Consider the following 16,103-nt stretch of genomic DNA (forward strand, 5'->3'; position numbering starts at 1 on the left):
CCGCCCTCACACTGCTCCTAGCTCGGTCCCGCCCTTGGCCCCGCCGCACCCGCTTGACGCGAAATGTTTTTTCCAGGGCTCCGATTGGCCGCGTCCGTCGCCGTTCGGGGGCTCAATAGGCCCGCGGCGTCCGCTTTCGCGGTCTTGCGCTCAGGCGGGGGCGGGGCCAGAGGCGGTGGGCGGCACGTGATTGGTCGGCGGCGCAGAAGGCGGGCCCGTGCGGTGCGCGTCGCTCGGGCTGGAGCTCCCGGAGCTGCCGCCGCCGCCTCAGTGCGCTTCGGCACCTCGGACCCCGCGGCCGGCGCCGCCTCAGGTCCCTCGGCTCCCGCCGCCCCGCCGCCCTCGCCGCCCGGGCCGCCCCAGACTCCGTGGCTGCCGCCGGCCCGGCCGCCTCAGCGCCCGCCCGGCCCCCCGCGGACGCGCCCTTGGCCGCGGGACAGGTGAGCGGCGCCGCGCGCGGGCCGGGGCGGGAGGCCGGGAGGGGGTCTCGGCGGCCGCGTCTCGGCGCTGGTCCCCGGAGGGCGGCGGCTCGGTCCGCGGGCGGCGCCCGCCTCGCCCTCAGCCTCGCGCCGCCCCAGCCAGAAGTTGTGAGGAGAAGCGCTCTCGGCGGCTGCCCCGGAGCCCCGCGCGCCGTCGTCGTCTGCCGGGACTTTGTGGGACTTGGGTTCCGGCACGCCCCGCCGCCCGGCGTCGGGAAGAGACCCGGCGGGAGAGGCGCGGCGCCCGCGACGGCGGGGGGCCCCGGGGACGGCGCGGCTCTCGGCGGGGGCTCCGTCCCGGCCTGGGCGTGGGCCCTCGGGTGGGGGCCTCGGGTGGGGTTCCCGGGTGGGGCTCCCTGGTGGGTGGGGCTCCGGGTGGGTGGGGCTCCCGGGTGGGGGCTCCCTGGTGGGTGGGGCTCCCGGGTGGGGGCTCCCAGGTGGGTGCTCTCAGCTGGGGGACCCTCGGCAGGGGCTGTCGGCGGGGGGCTCCGTCCCGGCCTGGGCGTGGGCCCTCGGGTGGGGGCCTCGGGTGGGGCTCCCGGGTGGGGCTCCCGGGTGGGGGCTCCCGGGTGGGTGGGGCTCCCGGGTGGGGGCTCCCGGGTGGGGGCCTCGGGTGGGGTTCCCGGGTGGGGTTCCCGGGTGGGGGCTCCCGGGTGGGTGGGGCTCCCGGGTGGGGTTCCCGGGTGGGTGGCCTCGGGTGGGGCTCCCGGGTGGGGTTCCCGGGTGGGGTTCCCGGGTGGGGCTCCCGGGTGGGTGCTCTCAGCTGGGGGACCCTCGGCAGGGGCTGTCGGCGGGGGGCTCCATCCCGGCCTGGGCGTGGGCCCTCGGGTGGGGGCCTCGGGTGGGGTTCCCGGGTGGGGGCTCCCGGGTGGGGCTCCCGGGTGGGGTTCCCGGGTGGGGGCTCCCTGGTGGGTGGCCTCGGGTGGGGCTCCCGGGTGGGGGCTCCCGGGTGGGTGGCCTCGGGTGGGGCTCCCGGGAGGGGTTCCCGGGTGGGGGCTCCCGGGTGGGGTTCCCGGGTGGGTGCTCTCAGCTGGGGGACCCTCGGCAGGGGCTGTCGGCGGGGGGCTCCGTCCCGCCCTGGGCGTGGGCCCTCGGGTGGGGTTCTCGGGGGGTTCCCTGCTGGGGGCTCCCGGGTGGGGGCCTCGGGTGGGGCTTCCGCGTGGGGCTTCCGCGTGGGGCTCCCGCGTGGGGCTCGGTCCTGCCCGGGTCTGGGCTGAGACGGAAGCGCTGCCGCTGTTACTGACCCCGTGTCCGAGTGGGAGCAGGCTGGAGGGGCAGGTGCAGCCCCCTCACTTTGGGCCGTCTTTCCTTTTGCTGGGGAGCCGGTCCGGGGTTTCTTGTTGTCCCAGCACATGTGCTGCGGTGTTTCTGAAAGTAGAGTTGAGTGAAACTTGCTTTTTTGGCCTGGGGGTGGTCTAATTTTTTTTCTTCTTCTTCTTCTGCTGTGAAGCGTATTACTTATATAACAAATTTAAAAGTTAACAAAAATTCAGGTTTAAGATTTCTGGCATGGAGTTAGTCATCTTCCTTCGATCTTTCAAGGTGGCCCAGACTTACAGGTCTCGTTGGTGCTGCATGTGAGCTCATACTGCTCTTGGGTGATGAGGATTTATAATGTGTGATTCGCACAAAAGGAGTACCCCGGCAGCAGGACCTTGCAGAGAGACCTTTAGAAATTAGACTGGATAATGAGCAGTTTCAAACATATTCCTCCAGCACATGCCTTCGCACATCCTTCCAAAATTTAACTTGTTTTCAAGGGTAAACTGTAGCCCCATTTCTGTTCCTTAGGATTTTTTCCGATGTGGGTTCCAAAAGAAGTACATAAAGATTCTCACCTTTTAAAAATAAACCGGCTCCCAGTCCCCTCATGCCCAAGAACAGTTCATTCAGCAAGATCGATCTTAAAATCCCTGACATGTCTATTTTGGCCAAAAGAAGACTGTTTGCAGAACAGTGGCACTCTACAGGGATCATTGGCAAGATCCCAAAAGTCCCAATTGATCCTCTAATCAGAGGAGCCAGAGTAGTTCCAGTGTTTCCAGGCTTGTAGAGCTCTTGGAGAGCAAGGGGTTTTCACCTACAAGTGTAGTCACTTCTGAGCGCTGCTGTTTTTCATATGTATGTAGTTACATATTCAGTGCAAGTTCTGTATAAGTGTTTTCAAATTTATATAACTTTATATGTTTTCTTAGTCAGTTGGTATATTGAAAAAGGTTAGATGGTAAAAGGGACCTTTATTTCTGAAAAGACTGGACACCTTGCCTGGAATCCAGGGCTTTGGAGGTGTGGTGTTGCCACCAGTGGTGCTAATTAGTGATGATTTTGAATTTCAGAATATCACTTCTCCAGATAGCTCTTTTAGTGCTCAGAGTTGGAGAAAATCCACACAACTTTATGGTTATACTATGAGAAAAAATTTTTTTCAACACAAGGTCACGTTTTGTTAGGTGTTTAAAAGATGTTATCCTTTTTTCTCTGCTGTAGAGGGTGATTGAAAGCTGCATTTATAAAGTTGTTGAAGTCCTGTGAGGTACTTCAGGCAATCTAGTCATTCAGGCCTGGATGCTGTGTATCATTCTCAACGATTTCAGTTTCTGGAACTGTAGCCATGTGTCAGTGGTATAATCATTCCCATTTTCACAGAAATCTCAGGGTTTTATTGTAAGATTGATCCACTGAAGCAGATTTTGGTAGATGAAACATATGTATTTCCTTGTTGAAAAATACTGGTGCTTTGGGCCATAATAAATAAAAATATGTGCTCATGTTTAGTAGTCACCCCCCATCGTAAATATTAGAATGAATGTTGAAGTTTTGGGGCATCTCTAGTATCTTTGAACTGCTCAGCCCTGGTGGCAAGGATTCTCACAGGCAAGTTGTGGGCCCGCTGTCCATGGTGCTGAATCTGAGTCATCTTTCTTCCCCGCCCCCCGCCCCTTGCCTCAAACTTTCCAGGGTGAGAATGGTTTTAGAGCATGTTTTAAATTTAATATCAAAATTTACATTATTAAAGAAAGGTTGAATGAAGGAGTTCTTTTGAACCTGAATGGGAGCATGGCTTTAAAAAATCTCAAGTCTTGCTATTGACTCCGTTTAAAAATTTTTAAAAAAAGTTTTTTGAAGTGGATAATTGTGCCAGCTCAGAATACTGTTTGCTTAGTCTTTCTCCCTCTCCCCAGGTGGAGGTTTTCTTGCTAGAGCATGTGCATTAAGTCACAGACCATTGAGATTAAATGAGACTCTATTTTCTTAACAACTGTCCTCTAAGAAAATTGCATCCTTTCTTACAATATGTATATTTATCTGTTTGTAGGGGAGACGATTGTAGCACCTCTCCCACTGGCCAGTATGGTGTTTCAGAGACTTCCCTGGGGAGGGGAGCACTCTAAGTATAGGTGGGGTTGTTGGTTGGTTGTCAGGCATTCTTGCTATGTTAGAGCAACATCTGCTTTCTTTTCTATAATTTTGAGTACATCTTTATAAATCATTTTAGATTTTGTTTCTCTTGAGGTTAATTTCATCAATGACTTTAGAATTGCCCCACTAGTTGGCAATAAAAAAATGATAGGTGTCAGATTCTTGCACATGATAGTAAACTGTGCATTAATTTGCTATTAGTTATAAGCATGCAACTAGTTCTGTGGACCCTTCTGTTGTATATTTAATCCATGTACTCTTTCAACTCTTTTTTTGTTGAGGGAAACTCAGTGCAATTTAGTTTTAGTTCATCCAACCCTCAGAAATAATCTCTGAGTGCCTACTCTATGCCAGGTCCTGTGCTATGATCTTGGAACCCACGGGAAAATGAGACAGAATTCTTATTACTGGAGGAACTGACTTGTAAACAGATACTTACCGTGGGCCACACTCAGTGCAGTAGTTGGGATTAATAGAAAGTCAGGTGGGTGTGTTGAGGTGGCATGATTTGAGCTGGAAATCACAGAAAATGTCATAGAGGAGTTGGCCTTTGAGCATGGGCCTTGGAGGGTGAATTGTAATTGTTTGGGAATGGGTGGGTATAAATTGATTAGAGAAAGGCAGGAGGTTGTAGTAACCTGAGAACAGGGTGTTTGGCTATGTGGAGGCTGCAGGTATGTGTGTGGGGCAGTGCAAAGGGATTGCAGCTCTGCTGGGGGTGTGTGTGGGTTGTGAAGGGGTTGTGTGGTAAGCAGAAGCTGTCCATGTCCTAATTCCAAGAACCTGTGAATACGTTACATTATGTGGCAAAGGGGAATTAAAGTAGATAGAATTAAGAAATCATAGCTGACCTTGAACTAGGGAGATTATCCTGGATTATCTGGGTGAGCCAGAAGTAATCACAGGGATCCTTAAATTTGAAACAGGAGGCAGAAGAGTGTTGGAGGTGAGGAGGACTCAAATTGTGATTGCTCTCTGTGAAGATGGAAAGGTGTCATAAGTCAAGGAATGATGCAGCCTCTAGAAGCTGGAAAAGTCAAGAAAATGGCATTCTCCCCCTAGACTCTCTAGAAAGAAATGAAGTCCTGCTGACACCTTGATTTCAGCTGAGTGAGGCTCATTTCAGACTTCTGACCTCCAGAATTGTTAAGATAATAAATTTGTTTTAATGCCATTAAATTTGTGGTAATTTGTTACAGCAGCAATAGGAAAGTAATACACATTGGAGCTCTGCTCTAGGCAGTTTTGGACCGAGAAGTTTAAGAAGAAAATAACATCAGATTGGCTTTTTAGAAGGTAAAACGATCCAGCTATTATTGGGTGGGTGAGGTAGTTGCCCCAGGAAAATGTGGTTCTGATCCTGTTTCACCTCCTGGGCAAGATTAGCACCTGATGTTGTTTTACCTGCCCTGAGTCCCACTTCCGGTCTTGCTCCCAGGAGTCTGCTTAGTGTAGTGTCCCAGTGCTGTACCTTTTTTGAGAATTTATCATTTCCCTGACAAAAGGCATGTTCAGGCCTCAGCCCTGGCCCTGTGCTCATGAACCCATTTGTAAATAAGAGCTTTGAGGATGTTATTAAAGTTAAGGTGTATCCAGAACCTGAAAGAGAAAGGAGAGGACATCACCGTGTGATGGAAAAGCCAAGGAACCCCAAAGATCTCTGGTAGCTAGTCCCAGAACACCACAGTCTTCGGGGAGAAAGCATCACCTTGCTGATGCCACATTTTTTCAACTTCTCCTACCCTGAAAGCTAAGAGCCAACGAATTCCTGTTAAGCCAGCCAGTCGCAAGGTATTTATTTTAGCAGCTAGGAAACTAAAGCACCTTTCCTCTGTGCTCTGCACTTGGGAGAGAGAGGTCTAGGAATATGCCTGGTACAAGTGAAATTGCAGGTGCAGTTTTAACCTCATAGCTGTTGCCAAATTACTTTCTAAAGTTTCGTTTCTCCATATCCGCAATGATCCTCTGAATTTTCAGATGTTTTGATTGTTGTTGACCAGGTAGGTATGAAACTTCTCACTGTTTCATTCAATTTACATTTCCTTGATTACTAAGGAGTCTGAGGATTTTTTACCCATTTATTGGCCATTGGGTTTCTCGTATGTGTCCATTTGTCTCCAGGGTTGTTCTTTTTATAGCTTTTTAGAAGTTCTTTATATGCTCTGGATTCTATTTGTGTCCACTTCTTTATTCTTTTTAAAATGGTGTTTTGATGACCAGGTGTTTAATATTAATGTAGTCAGATTTATCAGCCTTTTCTTTTTGATTTGTGGCTATTTTTAAAATTGAAGACTATCCTTTGTTACTCCAAGGTCGTAGGATAATCTATTTTTAAAAAAATGTGCAAAGCTTTGAATTTTATATTCTACTTGGAACTTATTTTTATATGAAGAGCGAGGTAGACATTTTTAGTATTTTTCTAAGTGAATGATCAAGTACCATTTTTTGAGTAGTACATCCTTCCTGCAATGACCTGCAGTGCTACCTTTGAGACATAACATATTTCACTAATGTGTGGATATGTTTTTTTTTCTCCATGTTAACCATAATTTCATTTCTTCCTTTCTAGTTCTGAAGTCTTATTTATGTTTTGTCTTTTTTCCTTGGATTGGGCCACTAGACAAATTTGCATAAGAATTGTGATAAGGTGATCTTTGTATTGTTTTCATTTGAAAGGGAATGGATTTTAAATCTTTAAATATGAAGTTTATTTTTGCTAGTTTTTAAAATTAGATTAAGGATAATCTCATCTAATGCTTTGACGAAAATGTTTTAGAAATCAAAAATAGAGATTGATTTTTATCAAATGCTTTTCTGTATCTGTTTAGTGATTTTATTTATTCTTTACTGTGATTAGATGAAATATATTAATCTTTTAGCTTTAAACTGTCCTTGATTTCCTGGGATAAACTGTACTTGTCATGATGTAGTATATTTTAAAAATACTATTGGATTCAAAATGAAAATATTTCATTTTGTGTTTTGGCATATATGTTCACAACAAGTATTCACCAATGATAATCTTTTCTTGTATTGTTCTTAGTTAGATTTGGTATCGAGGTGATGCTTCATCTTCACCGTAATAGTTTTTGAAAGGGAAGGATTTTTGTTCCGTTGAAATTCGGCAAAATTGCTTCTTAAATGGACCAAATCTGGACCCTTTTGAGAGCATGGAGACTCTTGTACCAGCAATTAAATTCTTTGGAAGAATTGCTGCACCATTCTGCTCCCATTTCATCAGCCAAAGGATTAATTCTTGCCATGCCTAATTTCAAATGGGGAAGGAAGTGTAATCGTCCATGTCCTGGAAGCAAAGAAAAACTGGATACTAGTAAATATTAGTAATATTTACCACATTGTAGAGGCTAATTGATGTCAGTGCTGCAGAGTTAGCCAAATCCATATGGCCTTCCCTTGTAAGTCTTGGTCATAGGTTTTGCAAGTGTTTTGGTCATCAAGGGACCACTGAGAATATGAAGCTAGGCACCGTATTTGGTTTGTGATTGTTGTGAACAAACCACTCTACTTACTCTCTCTGGAACCTACTTCCTGCCTGTCTATCTCTGCTTATTTCAGAGGAAAAATTTCTCCTCCTTCCTCTCCATTGACCTAAATTTTAGCTGTTCTTCAAGAGGCATGCAGGTTCCACTTCCCTGCTGAACTTCTCTGCATTAACGCTGATCTGTGGTGAACTCTGCCTTCATTTCTGCCTACAGTTCCATCCTGCCCCAGCAGTGCAGAGAGCAGTTTGTTTATTGGGTGGTCATTTGATTGGAAGAGTCTTGAAAACCAAATACAAGCTTGCTTTCTTTGCGCTTGGAGGTGGATGTACTGAATAGACTCCACTAAGGTTTCCCTCATGATTTCTACTGCGAGACTCTTCTAACACACCCTCTTCCCCCACTGAGTGTGGGTGGAACTGTGACTTTCTTCTATCCAAAGAACATGGCAAAGGTGATGGATGTCACTTCCTTGATTATGAATGAAGAATTTTAAGATTCTGTCTTAATTGAACCCTCTATCTAGTGACTCTCCTTCCTGGCTTGATGAAGTAAATGGTGATGTTGCAGATGCCCACATGGCAAGGAACTGAGAGGCCTGTGGGAGCTGAGGCTGACCTCGAGATGCTGAGGATGGCCTTCAGTATAACCAGGAAGCAGTGGCACTCAGTCTTACAGCCAGGGGGAAACAAATTTTTCTAGCCACCTGAATGACCTTGGAAGCAGATTTTTCCTCATCTGAGCCTCCGGGTGATAGCACAGCCTGGTCCACAGCTAGATTGCAGCCTTTCCTAGGCAGAGGACCCAGCTAAGTCAACCCAGACTCCTGACTCAGAGAAACTGTGAGATAATAAATCACATTGTTTTAAGCTGCTCAGTTTGTGTAGCTTGTTGTGCAGCAGCAGAAAATCAGTGCATTAGATCTCTATTGGCCTCCCAGTTACCATCTGTAGATTGGAGTGGTTGCTCTTATAGTGGACATTTGAATCCGTTTGGGGTAATCAGTTTATTATTATTATTGACATATTTTTTCTCTTTATACAAGTAATACAAGTGATTTTCGTAGAAAAATTGGAGCAAAAAGAAAATTACAAAGAACAAAAATGAAGGACAAAATAAACATTATCTATAATCTTACCATAGAAAGGTAAAGTGTTTTTTTTTCTGTTCATATATATATGGTATGCATATCCTAAAATTGGGATTTGTTTAGTCTGCTAGGTTGATGAAAGACAGATGATGCAAAATGGGTTGACTTTTATAGTGAGAATTTATTGGCTTATAGGCTTATAGTTCTGAGGCTGAGAAAAATGTCCAAATCAAGGCATCATCTAGTGATGCTTTCTCGCTGAAGACTGGATGCGGCAGTCTTGGACTCTTCTATCACATTGCAAGGCACATGGTGGCTTCTCCTTTCTTGGGTTCATTGCCTTTAGCCTCTTGGTTCTGTGGCTTTCTCTTTGTCTCTTTCTCTGTATTCATCTCATTTATAAAAAAGACTCCAATAAGAGGATGAAGATGCACCCCGGGCTATATCTTACTGAAGTAACCTAATCAAAAGGTTCCAACGACAGTAGGTTTATACCCACAAGAATGGATTAGCTCTAAGAAGATGATTTTCTGGAGGTCCATCTAGCTCAAACCATCACAGGATTCATTCCATAATCTGTAAAAATTAGCATTTCAGCCTATCATAACATATTCTTCTAAAATGTAATTTTTGAATAGTTGCATGCTATTCCAATGGTTGTCTCCATTTTTTGAACCAACCATATATTTGGTGCTTTGAAATATTTTCCATAATAAATTGTGCCTTGAAAAATATCCTATAAAAAATCGTGCGTATCATTGATGACTTCTGAAGGATAAATTTCAAAAATTGGAATTATTAGGTCAAAGTTTGTAACCATGTTAAAGCCTTTTGATACTTAAGCATTCAGTTTCCACCGTTTCTAAAAATTAATATATAACTCAGGCATTTGTTTCTGTAGCTTATTAGGTTGGGGTAGGAAACAGAACTATTGATTCTTGAGCATTTAGGTTCCTGTTTTCTTAACCCTGTTTGCAAAGTGCTTTTAAAATTATTTATTAAGGTGCAGTGTGATTCTATTTATAGACACTTTTGTGTATGGGATCTCTCCTTTCATGTTTGGGCAAAAAGCCTACAAATTGCTATTATCACATCCCTGTCTTCCATTCTTGTCCATACTTTCTTTGTTCTCAATGAACCACATAGAGACTCTGAGAATTCAGCCATGTAGCCTTATGATTACTCAGATGAAGTGGCTATTCTGAGCAGCTCTCATTCTTTTCTCCTGTCCTTTCGCTAACTAGTTTACCTCATAAAGATGAAAGGTCAGCAGAATACTAATTATTCAAAAAAATTTTCTTGATTCCTAAAGTAATATGTGTTTATTTAGGAAAATTTAAAAATAAAGATTAGCTTCAAAAGGAGATTAAAACCTGTGGTAATTTTTATCACCTACAGATGACCACTATTTAAACACATGTTTTTACAATATATTTCTGGATTCCATTTACTAATATTTTCTTTTGGATTTTTACATCTGTGTCTTTGAGTGAATTTGGTCCATAATTTTCCTTTCTTATAGCTGTTCTCTTTCTAATTTGAGATGAATAATTAATTTATTAATTTTCAGCTTTCCTCTTTTTTTAATATGTGCGTTTAAGGTAATACATATCCTTATAAATACTGCTTTCACTGAATCATACAAAGTTTGATATGAGATATTTTCATTATTCTTGAGTTTAATATATTTCTCATTATAATTTTGATTTTTGTTTGGTCTGTAGGTTCTTTAGAAGTATATTTTCCAATTTCCAAACATATTCATATTTTCTTATTATTTTCTAGTGTAATTGCGTGTTTGAATATCTTGTTCTCTAAGATTTTTTAATCCTTTGAAATTTGTTGATGCGCCTTATAGCCTAGAATATGGTCTGTAAGTTTTCTTAAATGTTCCATATGTGCTTGGAAAGAATTGTGTTTAGTTTTCTATATATTCTACTCAGTTCAGATAAGCATAATACTCAAATGTTCTGTTCTCTTACTAGTTTTTTTTCCAGATAATTGCACAATTTCATTATGATTGTGGATTTGTCATATTTCTTCTTGAAGTTCTGTCAATTTTTATTTATATGTTTTGAGGCTGTGTTATTAGGGGCATGCAAATTAAAAATTGTCATATCTTCCTGGTGAATTGAGTCTTTTATTCAGTCTAAGTGATCTCCTTTGCCTGAAGCATCTTTGCTTTTATGGTATTATATGCCTGATGTTAATATAGCCATACCAGATTGTTTAGGGTTATATTTGCAAGATTTCTTTGCATATTTACTTTCAACCTTACTATACATACTTATGCTTTAGATATGTCCCTTGCAAAGAGTCTACAGTTGGATTTTTTTATACACTGACAATATTTGCCTTTTAATTGAATATTTAATTTATTTACATATAATATAATTATTGATATATTTGGGTTTAAGTCCACATTCATATTATGTATTTTCTTGTCCTATATTTTCTGTGTTTATTTTTCTCTTTTTTCTTGCCTTATTTTAAGTTGATACTGTGATTTTAAAAGCCATTCTATGTTTTTACCCTCTCCAATAGTTTGGATGTTAAGTCCTATTTTTCTTTCTTTTAGTGGTTATCATATGAATTAATGTGTTATTAGATTATCCAGATAATGTATTACCTTTACCTTCTCTCTGGACAATGCAGACTTCTTAGTTTCTTTGTTTCAAATTTTTGTATGTTGTTATTGTGCATTTTAATTCTTTATGCTCTTTTTAATGCAGTAAAGCAATGCTTTTATTAATAGTAGTCATATTTCATGTATAGTCCGTATTTATTTAGAGTTTTCCCATGTTTATCCTTTCTTTGCTCTTCATTGCTCTCTGATATTTCTGACCTTCATTATGAGATGTTTACCTTCTGCTGGAAGGGCCTTCTTTAGAATTTCCTTCATTGCAGCTCAGCAGGTGGTAGACTCAGTTTTTTTTTTCCTAAGAATATTTTTATTTCATCTTTATCTGGTTAAATTTTTTTTCAATGAGAAATTTTTGAGATGTTTACATACCATAGAATTCACCCTTTTAAGGTATACAGTTCAGTTGTTTTTAGTATGTTGACAAAGTTGAGCAAATAGATCATAACTATCTAATTCCAGAACATTTCTATCACCTTCAAAAGAAAGCTTATATCCAGTCACAGTAACTCTCTATTCTTCCCTGCCCCCAGTCCCTATCAATCATTAATCTGCTTTCTGTCTGTAAGGATTTGCTTTTTTCTCCATTTACATTTCATATAAATGAAGTCATACAATATGTGGCCTTTCGTGTTTGGCTTCTTTTACTTAGCATAATAGTTTCAAGGTTTATCCATGTTGCAGCATTTGTTGATATTTCATTTTACTTATGACTGAATAATATTCCAGTGTATGGATATACTGTATTTTATTTATCTCTTTATTGATGGACATTTCGGTGGTTTGTACTTTTTTGTGTGGCTCTTATAAGTAATGATGCTATCAACATTTGTGTATAAAATTTTGTATGAACATATGTTTTCAGTTCTCTTGAGTGTATACCTAAGAGTGAAATTGCTGGGTCATATAGTAACTCTATGTTTAACTTTTTGAGGAGCTGCCAAACTGTTTTCTAAAGTGGCTGCAACATTTTCCATTCCCACCAACAGTGTATTAGGGTTTCAGTTTCTCTGCATCCTCACCAACACTTGCTACTTTGTAGTTTTTGGTTATAGCCATTCTAGTGGTTAATTAGATGTATCTAATTTGTGGTGCTGATTTGTGTTTTCCCAGTGACTAATGTTGTTCAACTTCTTTTCCTATGCTTATTGGCCATTTGTATCTCTTCTTTGGAGAAATGTCTATTCAGATCTCTTGCTCATTTTAAAATGGGGTAGTTTGCCTTTTATTGTTGAGTTGTGAGAATTCTTTATGTATTCAGGATACTAGATGCTTATCAGATATATGAGTTACATTTATTTCCCTGCAACTTTGAGTTGTCTTTCACTTTCTTTTTTTTCTTTTTAAGATTTTATTTTTTCCTCTCTCCTGCCCTCACCCTGCTGTTTTTGCTGTCTGTGTCCATTTGCTGTGTGATCTTCTGTATCTATTTCTCTCTTTCTCTCTAATGTCTTCTCTTCTCATCTTTCTCCTCTAGGATTCAGAGGGATTTGATCCTGGGGACCTCTGATGTGGAGAGAGGTTCCCTGTCAATTGCGCCACCTCAGTTCCTGGTCTCTGCCGTGCTTCACTTTGATTCTCCCTTACATTGCGTCATCTTGCTGCATGACTCACTTGCCCAGGCCCTGGCCCAACATGCTGGCACTCATGTGGGCACTCACCTGGGCACTTGCCTCACCACGCGGGCACTCACGCAGTTACTTGGCTCACTGTGTGGGCACTGGCTCACCACACAGGCATGCTTTCTCTTCTTCTTTTTCACCAGGAGGTTCCAGGAATTGAACCTGGGTCCTTCTATATGGTAGGAGGAGGCCTTATCACTTGAGTCACATCTGCTTCCCTCTTTCACTTTCTTGATAGTGTATTATTATTATTATTTTTAGGTCCTAGGACCAGGGGTTGAACCTGGGACCTTGTATGTGGGAAGCTGGCACTGAACTTGAGCCACATTGGCTCCCCTGAGTTGTTTTATTTTATTTAAAAAAAATTTTTTTAGAAGGCACTAGGAACTGAACCTGGGACCTCCCATGTGGGAGGCGGGTGCTCAGCAGCTTGAGCCACAGCTGCTCCTGATGGTGTTTTTTTTTCCTGATGGTGTTTTTTGACATGTAAAAGTTTAAAAGCTTTTAAAAACTTTATTTCAACTTCAAATAATAAAACAACAGACAAAAGGGGGCTTAACAAATTATGGAAGCATAACTGTAAAAAAAAATAATGTCTAAGCACTTTATTTAATCTTTAAAAATCTCATTTCTCCAGTGTTCCGAAAGATGAATAAATGAGCACAGATTGCTTCAGTGACATGGCCAAGGTCTTCTTGTTAATGAAGAAAATGAAAATAAGAAAGCTTAATCATATTCACATCTCATAAAACTAAATCTCACAGTCTTTTTTTTTGACCTTTAGCATTGATATAGTACCTTCTTTGCCTCTGCTACAAATATATTACAATATTATTGTTAACTATAGTCCATAAGTTATATTAGTTGTATTTTCCCTATGTATCACCATATTCTTAACACCTTATAATAAAGGATCATTCTTGTATTTGTATTATTAACCACAATCCTCATCTACCATTGAAATCATTATGTTATATAGTGCCTAGATTATCATCTAGCTGTCTTTCAATTAACATTAACCTCCCTGTATGTCCCTGTTTAGCCACAATCACATTTATAAATCAGCAGTGTTGGTTATACTCATTATATGTGTTATCATCCACTTTGTCCATTTCCACATATTTATAATCAACCTTAATAAATATCCTCCATACACCCATCATTAGCTCCCCTTTCTTAACCCGTGTTTTGTCTCTTACTAATCTATACTCTATAGTTTAACTTCCAAGGTTTACTCATTATATTTAGTTCGCATCAGTGAGACCATACAATATTTGTCCTTTTGTATCTAGCCTATTTCACTCAACATAATATTCTCAAGGTTCATCCATGTTGTCATATGCTTCCCCGGTTCATTTCTTCTTACGGCTGAATGTTATTCCATCATATGTATATACCACATTTTGTTTATTCATATATCAGTTGATGTGCACTTGGGTTGTTTCCATCTTTCAGCAAGTGTGAATAATGCTGCCATGAACATGTGTGCAAATGTCAGTTTGCACCCTTGCTTTCAGTTCTTCTGAATATATTCCTAGTAGTGGGATTGCTGGATCATAGGGCAGTTCCATGTTTAGGTCCTTAGGAACCACCTGCTTGTCTTCTACAGCGGCTGCACCATTTTACACTCCCACCACACTGAAGGAGTGTTGGTATTCCTCCATATCCTCTCAAACACCTCAAGTTTTCTGTTTTTTGATAGTGTCTTTTCTGTGAGTCATGAAATGATATCTCATTGTAGTTTTGATCTTCTTTTCCCTAATAGCTATTGACGTTGAACATCTTTTCATGTGCTTTTTGGCCATTTGTATTTCCCCTTTGGAAAAATGTCTGTTCAAGTCTTTTGCCCATTTTTGAATGGGGTTGCTTGTCTTTTTATCATTATGTTGTGTGATCTCTATATAACATGGAAATCAAACCCTTAATGGCTATGTGGTTTCTGAAAATTTTCTCCCATTATCTAGGCTGCCTTTTCACTTTAACAAAGTCATTTGAAGACAAGTGTGTTTAATTTTGAGGAAGCCCCATTCATTTATTTTTTTTTCTTTCATTTCTTGTGCTTTGGGTATAAAGTTTATGAAGCCACCACCTACCACAAGATCTTGAAGATGTTTCCCTATATTTTCTTCTAGGAGTTTTTATGGCTCTAACTTTTGTATTTAGGTCCTTCATCCATTTTGAGTTAATTTTTGTAGAAGGTGTGAATTTCTTAGAGACTGTTTTGACCCAGCTGGGTGGGTTTGACAGCTAATCAAAAAGCACTTGACCACAGTTGTGATTGTCTATTTCTGAACTCTCAATTTGATTCCATTGGTCAGTCGGTCTTCCTTCATGCCAGTACCAAGGGTTTATTTTTGGACTCTCAATCTCTGTTCCATTGATATATATGTCTATCCTATTCTAGTACCACACAGTCTTGACTACTGTAGCTTTGTAGTATGCTTTGAAACTGGATATGTGAATCCCCCAACTTTGTTCTTTTTCAAGATTGTTTTGGTTATTACTAGTCTTTGTATTTGCATATGATTTTTAGGATCAGCTTATTTATCTATGTAAAAAAGGTCAGCTTTTACATAAGTTAATATAAAATGAAATTTATATTAATATTTATATTTATATGTTTATAAAAATTATATAAAATTTAACAATAATTGTTACTAATAACTATGGTCCATGGTTTAACTTAGGATTTAGTGTTTGCATTGTGTACTTCCATGGATTTAAAAAAAATTTTTCTCGAACTACATATAACCTAAAATTTCCCCTTTTAACCACATTCAAATGTATAACTCAGTGCTGTTAATTCCATTCACAAAGTTGTGCTACGTTACTGCCATCCATCATCCCAAATAGAAACTGTACATTTTAAGTCTTAACTCCCTATTCCCTGCCTCCACCTTGTCCCTGCTAACCTATATTCTAACTTTATGAGTTGGCTTGTTCTGATTTCATGGCAGTGAGATCATACAGTATTTGTCCTTTTGAGTCTGGCTTATTTCACTCTATATGATGTAATTCTGGGATTTATTGTTTGAAATGTCTGTTTCTTGAGCTTGTAACCATCTGGAAATATGACAGATTTTCTTATTCATCAGCCTTCCTATCAGGAATGTCTGCCCAAGGTGAATGCAAAGTATGGGGTCCTCCTTGTATTTTCTGGGCCCGTGTCTTGTCCTGGCTTATGCTTGTTAGTGTCTTAGGTGTTTCCCTGTGTACAGGAGTTTGAATGCTCCCTCTTCTTACTAGAGGAACACCTCGAGGTGTAGGGAGAGGAACACAATCTCCCAGGTGTTCCACTGCTAGCCTTTGCTCCCAGGTTGTTTGCCTCAATTGTTTTTTTTACTCTGCTTT

The 16,103-nt window shown here is 41.5% G+C and overlaps 1 protein-coding gene across 8 annotated transcripts in view; it reads left to right on the plus strand.

Moving 5' to 3' along the window:
* Window positions 1-255: 255 nt before the first annotated feature.
* The window catches only part of PCBP3 (poly(rC) binding protein 3), a 398,007-nt gene continuing 382,159 nt past the window's right edge, over window positions 256-16,103 (plus strand). For 5 of the 8 annotated variants that reach the window (XM_058296361.2, XM_058296369.2, XM_058296362.2 and 2 more), the window contains exon 1: window positions 337-440. The gene's annotated coding sequence lies outside the window, so the exon portion shown is untranslated. Of the gene's footprint in view, window positions 441-16,103 lie in introns of all 8 variants that reach the window. The other 3 variants (XM_058296363.2, XM_058296370.2, XM_058296366.2) reach the window with 3 other exon arrangements.

This window comes from Dasypus novemcinctus, chromosome 4 (genome assembly GCF_030445035.2).
Source record: "Dasypus novemcinctus isolate mDasNov1 chromosome 4, mDasNov1.1.hap2, whole genome shotgun sequence".
Lineage (NCBI taxonomy): Eukaryota > Metazoa > Chordata > Mammalia > Cingulata > Dasypodidae > Dasypus > Dasypus novemcinctus.